We start from the raw sequence: 13429 nt of genomic DNA on the forward strand, positions 1-13429 counted from the left end.
TTTTTTTACTATTATGATTATAGCTAGGGTTCATTTTGCATTCTACCGCACACAAATCGCCAATTCTTGTTGTCACATCAGCATCACTCGCGTACAGAGCCTTTATATCTAAATGAGGAGTGAGAATGACATTTGTCTTGCTCATTGTGATAAATAGCAACGCCTGAATTTCTTGTTTCATTTCGTTGAAATCTTACAACGAGCATACAAATATACATATGCGTACTGTAGTTATTATATATATATATATATATTAGGGCAATTCACAATCTGGTGCAAATGGTCTTGCATATTGCAAATGAGCGAGGCGTATTGTTTTTTACACTAAAGTAAATGAAGACTGACTACAGAAATGATCCTGTGAAGTATAGTCTTAACTTTTCAACGGCCAACGCAGAGTATTTCAACCAAGTCACACAAAATAGTTGAGAATTCGCAGAAATGAAACAGAAACGAAAGAAAAATCTGATGCATAGTTGACGAACAACAGCGCCATCTGCAGAGAACCAGTGGACATAGCAAGGTGAACGAAACACAGCGCTACCTACTGGCAGCGAGATAAACAGTCGATACAGCTGTTCAACGCTTTTACTCAAGCAGAAGCAAAATCATCACAGCAGTAAGGAAATGGGAACAAAGCTGCAACTAGACAGAAGGAGTATTCTCACATGCATTTTTGAAGTTATACTTCTTATACGACTTCGGAAAAGGTTGCGATAATTGTTTAACGCTTCAAGTGCTGAACACAAAGACGACGACACGACACGACGTAGCGACGGCTGATCACAAATGTCGCTTTGAAGCCAGCGTCTTGAACATTTTGAAGACGGCAGCGACATATCAAAAAGCAATTTCATTGTTGCCGTACTAACATCTATCACTTCAATGAAATTTACATATTTAGTTTAAAGTGAAATTATTTACGTAAAAAATGTAAAAATGGTCGATTTATTTGTTTTAAATAATCGATTGTTATTATAAATGATATATTAAAGCTATTTTACGTTTCTGCTGGCAAAATAACGTCATACTTGTGAGAACTTTGAATAATTATACATTTCACATGTTAGTGGCAGCTCTACAGCGGCCATTGTCGTCGGCAAAATTAGAAACATTTCTAATTTGGCGACAGCGAAGACTTCAACCCTTTTGTGGTGAAGTCGTGCTGTTGCCAAAAAATCTGTGCCCATAAGAACGCGTGTATTTTAATATTTGACAGATGTCGCTCGTCGCTTGTCGTCTTCTATGTGTTCAGCACATCAGTGGAGAGGGAATAGCGTTGAACAATTAACGCGAGAGAGAGAGTGAATGAGAGTAAAGCAGAGAACTTAAAACCCTTGCCATGCTTATGCTATTTGAGCAATTCTTGTTTTTGTAGAACAATGTTTAAATTTTTGGTTGGTGACATATTCACATGTGTATGCATATGTATGATTGTATGCTTGCACATTATTTTTCTTTCGTTTCTGTTTCATTTCTGCGAATTCTTAACTATTTTGTGTGACTTTTGGTTGAAATACTCTGTGTTGGCCGTTGAAAAGTTAAGACTATACATCACAGGATCATTTCTGTAGTCAGTATTCATTTACTTTCTTTGCAAATCTAAAGTATTAGTACCCGCAATGAGGAGGTATATCGTTTTATCTGACAGCGTGAGGTTTATGAACTTCATTTCTAATTTTGCCTTGTGGCATATTAGAAATGATGTTTCTTCGATGATCGCTCGGTTACAACGGATAAAACGACTTCTGAGTGGTGATTTTAATGAATAAATTTCAAGGTTTTATACAAATAATTATGTATAATAATTATATATGTATAATAATGCAGTCAATAAGTTCAGTAGGGCAATTCACAATCTGATGCAAATGGTTTTGCATATTTGCAATTGCAAATTCGCTGTATATTTTGTTAGTGTAAAAGCAACAGTATTGGAGGATGGGATCATGTGTAGAAGTTCACGAAAGTGAGGAAAGTTTTTGATTGTCATTCACTTGGGAGTGGCCAGAAACGATTCTTCTCCACATGGTTCAAGCAGCTCACGACTTCCGGTTTTAGACCAAGTATCCTCTGGGTAGCCAACAGACATCCGTTTGAAGGCGAGCTAAAGTGAGAAGGCGAAGCCCGCTTATGCGGTTGTGCGTAGGGCTTGGGACCCACCACATAAAAAAATCTCCCCAATGAAAAATCTACGAAAGCCTCGGATGAGACACCCCCCTTTTGATGACGACCCCTGCAAACTTTTTAAGGATAATGATATAAGGGCATGCACCTGGAATGTCCGGACCCTTAATTGGGAAAGTGCCTCTGCCCAGCTGGTTGATGTCCTCATACGACTCAAGGCTGACATCACCGCCATCCAAGAAGTGCGATGGACGGGACAAGGACGGAAGAAGGTGGGTCCTTGTGACATCTACTACAGCGGCCATATAAAGGAGCGCAAATTTGGTGTTGGATTTGTGGTGGGAGAGAGACTCCGTCGCAGAGTCCTGGCATTCACCCCGGTGGATGAACGTCTAGCCACAATCCGTATCAAAGCGAGGTTCTTCAACATATCGCTGATTTGCGCCCACGCCCCAACGGAAGAGAAGGACGATGTGACCAAAGATGCTTTCTATGAGCGCCTAGAACGCACCTATGAGCGCTGCCCCCGCCACGATGTAAAAGTCGTGCTTGGCGATTTTAACGCCAGGGTGGGTAAAGAAGGTGTCTTTGGCACAACAGTCGGAAAATTCAGCCTCCATGACGAAACATCGCCAAACGGCCTGAGGCTGATCGACTTCGCTGGGGCCCGAAATATGGTCGTCTGTAGTACCAGATTCCAGCATAAGAAAATACATCAAGCTACTTGGCTGTCTCTTGATCGAAACACGCGGAACCAAATCGATCACGTTGTGATAGACGGAAGATATGTCTCCTGTGTTTTAGACGTGCGTACGCTCCGAGGACTAAAATATAGACTCGGACCATTATCTAGTCGCAGCGAAGATACGCACCCGCCTCTGTGCAGCAAAGAATGCCCGTCAACAAACACAAGGAAGGTTCGACGTCGAAAAGCAATCGCCACAGACAGCCACGAAATACTCTACTCGACTTGCACTCCTGCTCTCTGTGAGCACTCATCAGCATCTCGGTATAAGGGAACGGCATCTCAAACTCATTGCGTACCGCTGCAACCGAAACAATTGGATTTCGGCAACGACAAAGAACAAGCTGGTACGATGAAGATTGCCGTCTCGCAGCGGAGAGAAAACAGACTGCCTACCTCGCAACGTTGCAAACGACCACAACACGTGCGGGATGGGATAGATACCGAGAGCTGAAGAGGAAAGCGAGACGCATCTGCAGACAAAAAAAGAAAGAGGCCGAAATGCGTGAGTACGAAGAGCTTGAGAAGCTGGCAGACAGAGGGAATGCTCGAAAATTTTATGAAAAAATGAAGCGACTTAACGAAGGTTTCAAGACCGGAGCATCCTCATGTAGAGACCAAGGTGGTAATCTGGTAACCGATGTCCAGGGCATACTGGGATTATGGAGGGAACACTTCTCCGACCTGCTGAATGGCAGTGAGAGTACAACACCAGGAGATGGCGAACCCGATCCCCCAATCGATGACGATGGAACAGATGTTCCATTACCCGAGCATGAAGAAATTCGAATAGCAATTACCCGCTTGAAGAACAACAAAGCAGCGGGGGCCGATAGATTGCCGGCAGAACTATTCAAATACGGCGGCGAAGAACTGATAAGGTGCATGCATCAGCTTCTTTGCAGAATATGGTCGGAAGAAAGCATGCCTGACGATTGGAATCTCAGTGTGCTCTGCCCAATCCATAAAAAGGGAGATCCCACAATCTGCGCCAATTACCGTGGGATCAGCCTCCTAAATATCGCATACAAGGTCCTATCGAGCGTACTGTGTGAAAGACTAAAGCCCACCGTCAACGAACTGATTGGACCTTATCAGTGTGGCTTTAGACCTGGAAAATCGACAACTGACCAGATATTCACCATGCGCCAAATCTTGGAGAAGACCCGTGAAAAGAGGATCGACACACACCACCTTTTTGTCGATTTTAAAGCTGCTTTCGACAGCACGAAAAGGAGTTGCCTTTACGCCGCGATGTCTGAATTTGGTATCCCCGCAAAACTAATACGGCTGTGTAAATTGACGTTGAGCAACACCAAAAGCTCCGTCATGATTGGGAAGGACCTCTCCGAGCCGTTCGATACCAAACGAGGTTTCAGACAAGGTGACTCACTATCGTGCGACTTCTTTAACCTGATGCTGGAAAAAATTATAAGAGCTGCAGAGCTAAACCGAGAAGGTACAATCTTCTACAAGAGTGTACAGCTCCTGGCGTACGCCGATGATATTGATATCATCGGAAGCAACAACCGCGCCTTTTGTTCTGCTTTTTCCCGCATGGACAAGGAGGCGAAGCGAATGGGTCTGGAGGTGAATGAGGACAAGACGAAATATCTCCTGTCATCAAACAAACAGTCGGCGCATTCGCGTCTTGGCTCCCACGTCACTGTTGACAGTCATAACTTCGAGGTCGTAGATAATTTCGTATACCTGGGAACCAGCATCAACAACACGAACAATGTCAGCCTCGAAATCCAGCGCAGAATAACTCTTGCCAACAGGTGCTACTTTGGACTGAGTAGGCAATTGAACAGTAAAGTCCTCTCTCGACGAACCAAAATCAAGCTCTACAAGTCGCTTATCATTCCCGTCCTGCTTTACGGTGCAGAAGCTTGGACGATGTCAACATCAGATGAGACGACACTAGGAGTTTTCGAGAGGAAGATTTTGCGCAAGATTTATGGTCCTCAGAACATTGGCAACGGCGAATACCGCAGACGATGGAACGATGAGCTGTACGAGTTATACGACGACATTGACATAGTTCAGCGAATAAAAAGACAGCGGCTACGCTGGCTAGATCATGTTGTCCGAATGGACGAAAACACTCCAGCCCTGAAAGTGTTCGATGCAGTACCCGCCGGAGGAAGCCGAGGAAGGGGAAGGCCTCCACTGCGTTGGAGGGACCAGGTGGAGAGCGACCTGGTTACACTTGGGATCTCCAACTGGCGCCGAACTGCGAAGGAGAGAGAGAGGTGGCGCACTATCGTCGATTCGGCTATAACCGGCTAAACGGTTGCAACGCCAATCACATACATACAAAAGCAACAGTATGCCTCGTTCATTGCTCAAATTGTGAATTGCCCTAGTATATATATACATATAATAAGTACAGGACGCATATGTATGTTTGTATGCTTGCGCATTATTTTTCTTTCGTTTCTGTTTCATTTCTGCGAATTTAGTGTTTTTTTACTACGTAATTCGTGTTCTATATAATATTGACGTACTATTTGTAGTATTAGTACACAGTGAATAGTGATTCAAATGTTCCACTGCAGGTTCGTATAGCGAAGAACCGGTACTCCTTGCGGGAGATTTCAATGTAAATTTCTCATATAATCTATAGATAAAGTAGATGTAAGAAATTAAGCTTAACTTTTATAAGTAAGTTTAAAGAAAAACTAAATGAGTTGTTGGACACCGTTGTCTTGGCAAATCTTACAATATATCATATACTTGCTGTATTTATATTTCCACCAACGAACAAGTTAATATCATTTAACCAAAACGATAAGCATATCATAAAAACGGAATGCAAGTCTCTAATGTCAAGTTTCATCAGCGAGGCGGACGGTCACGATCAGCCAAGCACATCGGTTAATCCTCCACCCACTCGCAAATCGCAGCTTTTTACGGCATTTCTACATCAATCTGAAGTTTTAAATGAGAAATATAATATCAATACCGAGGTTATTAAATACGAAGCAACTAATGTCCTATATTATGTCGAATTCAGTGTCTTTCAGTGGTGGCATCTACATCAATTTGATCAATATGTTTCCTTTGCTTTATAAGGTAGCCAGTAGTCTGTTAGTAATTACAGCTAGTAGTGCCGCTTCAGAAAGAGTGTTCTCAAAAGTTAGGCACTTGATATCAGAAAAGCGGAGTGTAATTGGTAGTAATTCATTTTCCATACATCAAGTAATGTTTCTGAATAACAATATGAATATTAACGAATTGAATTAGAACATGTTAACAATTACACGTAATTCATACATATACACTTATATATTTATCTAAATGTACATACTTTCATTAAACAAAATAAAATACCTTGAATTATTTGTATAGAAGCTATTCCTTTTAATTACATGCATATATATATATATATATATATATTTGGCGTAGGAACCGCTTTAAGCGATTATAGCCGAATCCACCAGAGCGCGCCACTCATTCCTCTATTTTGCTTTTTGGCGCCAACTGGAAACACCAAGTGAAGCCAGGTCACTTTGCACTTGATCTTTCCACCGGAGTGGAGGTCGTCCTCTTGGAACCAGCATTAAACTCACAACAATGAGTGACGGGATCGTTGATTGGTAGTAGGGCGAATTGGTGAATAGGGCGCTTAATTGTATTCGTCTTTGTTGCTACGTCTACCACTCATACCCTGCACGGTGGCATGTTGTCTTCGTGGACGCCAGGGTCACCTGATCATCCATACATCCGATTTTTTTACCTCTCCTCCTCAATTCCGAAGGTTCAGGTGAAAGAGTTCTTGCATGCAATGAGGCCGCCAAGCCGATTGTCACAGATGTATTTACATACCTACGGTCGAACATCATCCGGTACATAAACCATAAGTGTCCGAGTACATCCAGTGAAGCAAGGTATCATACCGCGTATCGACAATGCCAGAGTAAACTGGGAAAACATCTGACAACATAGAATCCCCAGCTGGTTTACCCTTTTTCAGGCGGAAGAGTTCTACCATGAATTAATGATGGGAAAACTCTGTGTGCACCCCTTGCACCACAACTCTTGAGGGAAGGTCTCACCTCCTAAACCACCTTTTTAGAGGCAGCTGTAGGAGCCTTGCTCCTAACCACCACCCACCAGTTCTCAACCGGATTCGGCAATGTCGGCGCTATTGCCTCTAGCACGGGTCCCTCAATGGTAGGCGCTGAAGAACCAGGAGTCGCCATTGCTCTGCTCTGAGGGACGAAGATTCCCCTTAACCTCCCTTAAGCAAATCCACCTGCCCGCGAAGATGGGCATTCTCCGCGATCACGCTCATCAAGAGTACCTCATCCTTAGAGACATATAGACTTTGCGCCCCGAAGACTACCTTGCTAGCTGGTAAATCTTTCATCGCTGCAACATGTCTGATGGCGCCACCCCGAAAAACACACCCCTTGTTTGTAACAACAACTTTGCCCCGCTGTCCTTCTTGTTACCACTCACGACATTATAAGAGGCTCCATTAGGACCGACGACTGCTTTGGATTGATGCCCGTATCAATTTTGCTCCTACTTCCATTTTCGCACGACTTCTCCAACGCAAATGCAACGCAAGGAAATGAAAAATCGCTTAGTAAGAAATCATATTTATATTTCGAAATTATAAACTTTTAATAATTTATTGATTATGTACATACATACATATATGTTTACTCTTTTAAATAAAAAACGCAAAAATTATTTATATTTTACAAGCGTTAAGTAAAAACATGTCCTTATACCGATATACAAGCTCACAGCCAAAATGATGCACAAATGTTTACGATTAGCAGCGACAGTTTGCGCCGATTTTCGAAAGCATAGTGTTACTGTTATACATTTGAGCTATCCTGGAACATTTTAGTATTGTCATTTGTAAAGTATATTTCAAAATGGGCCGCCAAACAAGTATTGAAGTGCGCGAGTTAGTCCTAGAAAGTGATTCTCATTAGGATTGTAAGGGAATATACGAATACCCGGGACTTTTCCCATTTAAGTGCTCCAGCTTAAAGCAACGAAATGGAAAAAATCCTTGCGAAGAAAAGTCATCCCAAAACCACAAGAGGAATGCTCAGAGAAGCCGATTTGAATGGCCGCCCAGCCCGAAATAAACCACACATTAATGCTAAAACTCGAAGTGCAAGGTTGAAAGTGGCAAACGAACAGTTATATAAATCTGGAATACCGTAATTTTTGCAGATGAGAGTAATTTCAACCTCTTTAGATCGGATAGAAATAGTTAAGTATGGACAAAAACAATTGCTGAGCTACAACCGCAAAATCTACGTAGTACCGGAAAGCATGGTGGAGAGCCTGTAATGGCGTGGGGATGCATGCCGTCTATGTGTCGGGAATTTGGAATTCATCGATTGTACTATGTACGAGAGTGTGTATCTGGAAATTTTGAAACGAAATTTGCTACAAAATGCTGCGAAATTAAATACTTTTGATAACTTTCGGCACTATCAAGATAAAGATCTGAAGCACAAATTCGGAGTTGTGGTTATTTGGAACTATCCACATAGTACAAACACCAGCGCAATTTTCAGATTTGAATACAATTGAGAATCTGTAGTCAGTTTTGGAATGAGACATGCGAAAATGCCAAAGCCCACCGTCAACGAACTGATTGGGTCTTATCAGTGTGGTTTCAGACCTGGAAAATCCACAATTGACCAGATATTCACCATGCGCCAAATCTTGGAAAAGACCCGAGAGAGAAGAATCGACACTCACCACCTTTTCATCGATTTTAGAGCTGCCTTCGCTGCAGCAGCTGCCTCTTTGCTGCGATGTCTGAATTTGGTAACCCCTCAAAACTGACGTTGAGCAACACCAAAATCTCCGTTAGGACCTCTCCGAGCCGTTCCATACCAAACGAGGCTTCAGAAAGGGTGTCGCACTATCATGCGACTTCTTCAATCTATTGCTTGAAAAAATAATACGAGCTCTCGAGCTAAATAGAGAAGCTACAATCGACGCAGCGCATTCGCGTCTTGGCTCCCACGACACTGTGATAGTCATAACTTTGAAGTTGTAGAAAATTTCGTATGCCTAGGCACCAGCATCAACACCGATAATAATGTCAGCCTTGAAATCCAACGCAGAATACAAGTCCCTCATCATTCCCGTCCAACTTTATGGAGCAGAAGCGTGGACGATGACAATATTCGATGAGACGACTCTTGGTGTTTTCGAGAGAAAGGTTTTGCGCAAGATTTATGGTCCTCTAAACATAGGCAACGGCGAATACCGCAGACGATGGAACGATGAGCTGTACGATTTATACGACGACATTGATATAGTTCAGCGAATAAAAAGACAGCGGCGAAAGCACTCCAGAAGACAGTGGACGAAAACACTCCAGCTCTAAAAGTGTTCGATGCAGTACCCTCTGGAGGAAGCCACGGAAGAGGACGACCTCCACTCCGATGGAAGGATCAAGTGGCGTGCTCTGATGGATTCGGCTATAATCGCCTAAAGCGGTTCGCCAACTATATATATATGTATATATATATGGCATTTTTCTATATTTGCTAAATAATAGACAATTGAAAACTTTAAACCGCTTTCCTGAAAAATCGACTTTTTTGAGTTCTGACACTATTCATGTAAATGAGCGATATGTTTAAATAAATCTGTATATATTTATTATTTATTTATTATTACTAACTTATATTATTTATTGGTCGACAAAAATCCTCTTAGCTATATCCTCCGCGCGGGTGTCGACTGGGCAATGGGTGGCGCTGTTTGCACTGTCGTGGACTCATGCTGGCGCTTGGCTTGCTAAGGCATGACAGTGGTGGCAGGCGTCATCCAGCGAAGGCTGGCATAATTCTCCATTCATTTCCCTGAGGTGGACTGCTTTTAACGCTTCCCCAGAGTGCTATTGAGGTGCCTGGCGGTAGATACATATAAAACACTAGGGGTAGAGGACCCCGAATTCAAAAAACTCACAATGAAGAGCGCAAAAAAGGATGAAAAGCGGGCTGGGATATCAGCCCAAACGCCCACTGCAACGGGAGCAAGTTGCAGTACAACTGCCAAACCACCCTTATAGCGCACTGGTGCCACAGTCCTCGAAGACTCGGACCAAGAAAGCGCCGTAAGCATCAACGCTGAAAAGGAAGAAGAGCTTCTTCGCTATCCTGAGCTGTCGACCGTGGGTACCAACTCACATACACCCCGAGCGTTATTAACAAGGTAATAACAGCCATATTAGTGAGCAAAAATATGTATTCCCATATTGATCTTAACCTCTCCACAGACGACCTGACTGTTGTGACGGTAAAGGATGTCAAGGATGAGCCTATACACGATCTGGGTCAGCACCGACATTAATCAAAGAGGTGAGTCCCTACTCAACTTTATTTTACAAAGTAGTCTAGTGATAGCTAACCGAGGAGAGGAGCCTACATATATAGGACCCACCTCAAAAAACATCTTGGACATAACACTCTATACGGGAAGATGTGCAATGGTAGAGAATTGGAGAGTGTTAAATACACCGTCATTCTCTGACCACAGGTACATCTACTTCTCTATAACATCTGAACCGAAAATTAAGGTAGACGTTAGGAGAAATCACCGAAATACAAACTGGGATCTCTATGTTCAAATACTAGAGCACAAAAAACTAAGACCTTGCGAGTTTTAGGTTTGTTCTAGCGGAGGTCCCTTAATGGAAAACTCTCCCGAGTTTGAATAGTATTGTTTTTCTTTTTTTAATTTCACAAGATATTAAAATTATTATTATAATCACAATAAAACTTAGAATTGATATTCCAATATGAGAGATATTTTTGTGATAATTTAATTCATTAATTTCTTTTAAATTTTCTTCGTTTTTAAATACAAGGTCGTTAATTGCAATTTTGCTAGTGAAATTGTGAGTATCATAGTTTTTTTTTTTGAGCGAGCTTTCAAACCATACGGACGTGTTCTCGATGCGGTCCGTGAAATCTTTCAAAATACAAAACAAAAAAAAATATAAGAACAATAAACAAGTATCTTAAAAAGTGCATTAAAGCAAGCGTTAGGAATTAACGCCGAAAGTGATAATCAAAACATAAAAAATCACAAAAAAACAGTGTACAAACAAATAAAATAATAAAATAACAACTAGTGAGTGGTAAATAATAACAATATTATGAGCGCAGCGCAGCCTCACCAACAAGGCCGTAGGCATTCTCTGAATGCTTACTTTAGCTTTGTCGAGCCTGCAAAACCAGCTCCCACCAACAAACAAGGCAACGGTGAGAAGGATGTTTTATCACAGCGACCAACTGTGCCTAAGCTGGTCTTACAAACAACAAAATCAACAGAGAACGGCAGCCCACAGATGCTAGCAACAAGCAAGAACGCCCCAACAAATACGCAGGTACCGGCAAGTGAAATGACAGCGAAAGAAAACAAAAAAGAGGGTGAGAATGTACCTATGAAAAAATGTTCATCTGTTAAGATTGGCATTGACCGCTACGTCAATATAAAAAGGAAGTTAAGTCCTTCAAAGTCAGCGGTTAATCCTAAAAAATTTCAAGGCGGCACGCCACTCAAGAATAAACCCGAGATTTTAAAGGGCAACAGATTTGCCTTATTAAGCAATGATTCGGAAGACGCTGCGAAGGGTACCACCACAGCAGCCAATGCCAAACCGCCACCAATATATCTGCGAGAGCGTAGCTCAAATGCACTTGTTGCTAAACTAAGTGAAATTGTAGGTAGCAACAATTTTCATATAATGCCTTTGAAAAAAGGCAATATCGACGAAACTAAAATACAGTCCTACACTGAAAAAAGTTTTATGGACATTGTTAAGTTTTTGTCAACTAAAAATAAGAACTATTATTCTTACCAACTTAAGAGCTCTAAGGGCTTAGTTGTTGTAGTTAAAGGCATAGAGTCTTCCGTAGACTCCAGCGAGGTCAAAGAAGCTCTTGAAGAATGCGGCTTTGAAATTAGAACTGTCGTAAATATCTTCAACAGAAACAAAGTACCACAACCCATGTTTAGAATTGAATTGATGCCGAATTCTAACCAGCTTAAAAAAAACGAAACGCATCCTATATAAAGGGTGATTTTTTTGAGGTTAGGATTTTCATGCATTAGTATTTGACAGATCACGTGGGATTTCAGACATGGTGTCAAAGAGAAAGATGCTCAGTATGCTTTGACATTTCATCATGAATAGACTTACTAACGAGCAACGCTTGCAAATCATTGAATTTTATTACCAAAATCAGTGTTCGGTTCGACAAATCGAAAAATCGACAAATCGACAAATTTTGTTCAGCGATGAGGCTCATTTCTGGTTGAATGGCTACGTAAATAAGCAAAATTGCCGCATTTGGGGTGAAGAGCAACCAGAAGCCGTTCAAGAACTGCCCATGCATCCCGAAAAATGCACTGTTTGGTGTGGTTTGTACGCTGGTGGAATCATTGGACCGTATTTTTTCAAAGATGCTGTTGGACGCAACGTTACGGTGAATGGCGATCGCTATCGTTCGATGCTAACAAACTTTTTGTTGCCAAAAATGGAAGAACTGAACTTGGTTGACATGTGGTTTCAACAAGATGGCGCTACATGCCACACAGCTCGCGATTCTATGGCCATTTTGAGGGAAAACTTCGGAGAACAATTCATCTCAAGAAATGGACCCGTAAGTTGGCCACCAAGATCATGCGATTTAACGCCTTTAGACTATTTTTTGTGGGGCTACGTCAAGTCTAAAGTCTACAGAAATAAGCCAGCAACTATTCCAGCTTTGGAAGACAACATTTCCGAAGAAATTCGGGCTATTCCGGCCGAAATGCTCGAAAAAGTTGCCCAAAATTGGACTTTCCGAATGGACCACCTAAGACGCAGCCGCGGTCAACATTTAAATGAAATTATCTTCAAAAAGTAAATGTCATGAACCAATCTAACGTTTCAAATAAAGAACCGATGAGATTTTGCAAATTTTATGCGTTTTTTTTTTTAAAAAGTTATCAAGCTCTTAAAAAATCACCCTTTATAACTTAAAATATTTGCTACACCGTAGAGTAACAGTAGAAGAACCACACAAAAGAAATGGTCCAGTACAATGCACCAATTGCCAAGAGTATGGGCATACCAAATCCTATTGCACCCTACGCAGTGTTTGTGTGGTATGTGGAGATTTACATCCCACTTCCAAATGCACAATTAAGAAAGAAGATTTAACTAAAAAATGCAGCAATTGTGGAGGAAATCACACTGCTAACTATAGGGGCTGTCCTGTATACAAAGATTTAAAATCGAAGCTATCACAGGGAATTCAAGCACGTCGTAACCAAATATTACATACACCCCGTAATGAAATTATAGATATCACAGACCACATTACAAAACCCGGTATGCTTAAAAATACTGCAGTACAAGGGAGCTATGCCAATGTTGTAAAAGGCAACACGGTACAAATGCAACTACCGCAAAATCCACCAACAGGAGGTATTGAAACCATGATTATAAATCTTACGCAATGTATGACACAATTTATGTCTACTATGCAAAGCATGATCCAAGATTTAATAAAA

The 13429-nt window shown here is 41.6% G+C and overlaps 1 non-coding gene and 1 pseudogene across 1 annotated transcript; one reads left to right on the forward strand and one right to left on the reverse strand.

The window, feature by feature from the left end:
* Positions 1-284: 284 nt before the first annotated feature.
* LOC114804700 (small nucleolar RNA U3) lies at positions 285-375 on the reverse strand (annotated as a pseudogene).
* Positions 376-1543: 1168 nt separating this feature from the next.
* Positions 1544-1757, forward strand: LOC128923255 (small nucleolar RNA U3). The gene has a single exon (XR_008472233.1). It is a non-coding gene; the product is annotated as a small nucleolar RNA U3 (small nucleolar RNA).
* Positions 1758-13429: the final 11672 nt, after the last annotated feature.

Source organism: Zeugodacus cucurbitae, chromosome X, assembly GCF_028554725.1.
Source record: "Zeugodacus cucurbitae isolate PBARC_wt_2022May chromosome X, idZeuCucr1.2, whole genome shotgun sequence".
Classification (NCBI taxonomy): Eukaryota; Metazoa; Arthropoda; class Insecta; order Diptera; family Tephritidae; genus Zeugodacus; species Zeugodacus cucurbitae.